This window comes from Panicum virgatum, chromosome 8K (assembly GCF_016808335.1).
Source record: "Panicum virgatum strain AP13 chromosome 8K, P.virgatum_v5, whole genome shotgun sequence".
Taxonomy (NCBI): Eukaryota; Viridiplantae; Streptophyta; class Magnoliopsida; order Poales; family Poaceae; genus Panicum; species Panicum virgatum.
This window is the reverse complement of record NC_053143.1, coordinates 5,693,011-5,695,745: the sequence shown is the minus strand read 5'-3', so window position 1 is coordinate 5,695,745 and position 2,735 is coordinate 5,693,011. Positions and strand designations below refer to the sequence as shown.

Genomic DNA, 2,735 nt, shown 5'->3' with positions numbered 1-2,735 from the left:
TTATAAAAAAGCTCCCCACTACAAGTCATTAATTGCTATTTCTCTAGCATATGGTGCAGCCACATCACCTTAATAATTTTGAACCATCCGATCTTTGATCCGACGGCACCTCCGTTCTCCTGATCCCTCTGTATGCCGCCGTCCATCTGGGATCTTTGATTGAACAACACCTCCGTTCTTGGGGTACCTCCCTATGCCGCCGTCTAGCCAGGGCGCTCGCCTGCCGCACATCCCTATCGCTACCGCCTCTCCACGCCTACTTGGGATGCGCCTCCTGCACTCCCACCGCCCGGCCAGGGCGCTCATCCGCCGCGCCTCCCACCATGCTTGCCCGGGCCGTGCCTCCCGTAGCCCTGCTGCCACGCCTGGCCCCTCACCTCCCGTTGCGCCATGGCCGCACGCCTGCTCGGCCTGTGCCCCTCCTCCATGTCACGGAGCGCCTCCATCCGGCCCGTCCAACTCCCACACCTACGCCTCCTCGACTGCCTGTGCCAATGAATTCTATGTCATTATATTAGCCGTTCTTGCCATGGTGGAGTCGTTCTTGGCATTAATTTCCACCATTCACAAAAGCCCCCATCCCATTGGACGCTCTATTGTTGTGCTTACGGCTGCCTGCATCTCCAAGTCTGCATCCCGAAGCCCCAAAGGTTTGTTTTCTTTTTGCCTTCTCCTTTCCTCAATTGGTGGTCACTGGATTGCTTCTTTGCCTTAGACCTCCCTGCTGCTGCTGCTGGACCAAATTCATGGAGTCCATATAGATGGAGGGGACACCTTCCTCATCAAAGCAAAAAGTGAGTAAACATGGCCATGGTTTGATGCACCCAGTCTGTTTGATCAATTTCCTCTCCAACTCTTTCATAAAGTATTCTGTATTTTCTCTCCGTAGGTTCACGTAAATTGATTTCTCTTCTAGATGCAGCAGCAACATTGCTCTTCTTGACAATTTAGGTAACAAAATGTTATCCATCTTTATTATTATTCCTAAAACTTCAGTTGTCCTCATTCTAGTAGTTTTGGCAATTCATTTATTTTGTTAGTTCCATTCTTAAATGAGTTTCGTGTCCCAAAATTGCAATTGTAACTAGATTTTCTCTCCGTAGGTTCACATAAATTGATTTCGCTTTTACATGTAGCAACAACATTGACCTTCTTGAGAAATTCAGGTAACTGTTGTAACTACAATTTTCAGGTGAAGGAAGGTGCGACTTTCATACTGCTTCCTCTACTTGCAGGCAATAATGGATATGAGACGCATGGTCACATCCTCATAGGCATGCCATTCAGTGTTTTACTTCCATTTTTATTAATTTCATTATTTGATCATTTTTCAAAAAAATCATTGTTTCTAAAAGTTGTTTCAGATTCACATGATTAATTTTATTCCATCCACCTACAAGACATGTCACTTTCTGTTTTTGTCTTGGAGCCTATCATCTTTTTATCAGGTATTCCTTCTGGCCTTCCTTCTAGCCTCTGTTGTTTTATTACAAGTCAACTGCAAATTATACTACTACTTGCATAAGAGAAGTTCATTTATAAAAAAAACAAATGTATGTTATTTTGGATCTAGCTGCTAGAAGTATCATACCTTCAGGTTAGCTTAAGTGGTTTCCATATGCTGATACATGCCTACTGCTCTGTTTATCACATCCAAATTGTTCATCTAATTAAGCTTCAGAGCAAAAGTATCATTCAGTCCATGAAGGTACTAACAAATTGACTTCTTATGTTGTTTCAACAAGCACGATCTATCTGATCCGTGAAGGAGGATCCATAGCATGCTAGGACTAAAGCGCACTGAAATTTAACACATGCTTTCAGTCAGTCCTAGGAAGTTTCAGCACATGCTTTTTAAAGCATTTTCGTTTATTGATATTATTCTTTGTTCTATCAATTTTCTGATCTTGTGATCCTTTTTTTTGTTGAACACATGATTTTATAGAAAACAAGAGTTGCAGATAAAGTGGCAGCTTATCACTGGCTGAGGATGAGGTAAGTAAATGTAATGCCTTTGTAGCTTACCTAGACCATTCCATGTTTGATTGCTCATCAGGACAATATATGGTTATACACATCAACCAAACATTATAAATGAGGAGGAGAAACAAGAGAAGAGCAAGACATGCTCCACTCAATCTCCAATAGACTCTTTGCTTCATCAGTTCACAATCTACATGAAAAACCATTTTTATTTCAAAGCTCGATGAACCTTGGTTAATCTAAGATATATTAAGTGCATCTAAATTATGCCATCTTTAATAACCTCTTTCTTGCTATTGACAAGCTGAGCAAGTTTCTCTTGTAGCAAAGATATTCTATGCAAGAGCTACCTTTGATATAGATGGAAACTTTATAGCGGCTGGAGGACGCGTGCTTGGGGTCACTACAAAAGCCACAGACATCGAGGAAGGAAGGGCCAGACTTATGATGGCATCTTCAGTAATCTCTTTCTTACTCATAATCAAGATAAAGATAAATCAAATTTTCTTTCTCAACACATCAAACACACTATTTCTTTTGTTTAATTTTCTGTCATTGCAAGTAAAAAAACAACTGCCAAGCTCATCCACAAAGGATCAACCCTTACCATTCATTGGACAACTATGATCCAGGTACCTCTTATAGTACTGTATGCAGCTACATGCTAATCCTCATGTACACCATCGCAAGTTTGTAATATATGTACAGTCATGATGTATACATGCATTTCAGTCACCATTATTTCCATCCAA

At 41.4% G+C, this 2,735-nt stretch overlaps 1 long non-coding RNA gene across 1 annotated transcript; it reads left to right on the top strand.

Annotated features, from left to right (window-relative positions):
* LOC120643697 lies at positions 1–2,735 on the top strand. The gene is made up of 5 exons (XR_005663132.1): positions 1–650; positions 716–794; positions 890–951; positions 1,193–1,448; positions 1,946–2,735. It is a non-coding gene; the product is annotated as an uncharacterized LOC120643697 (long non-coding RNA).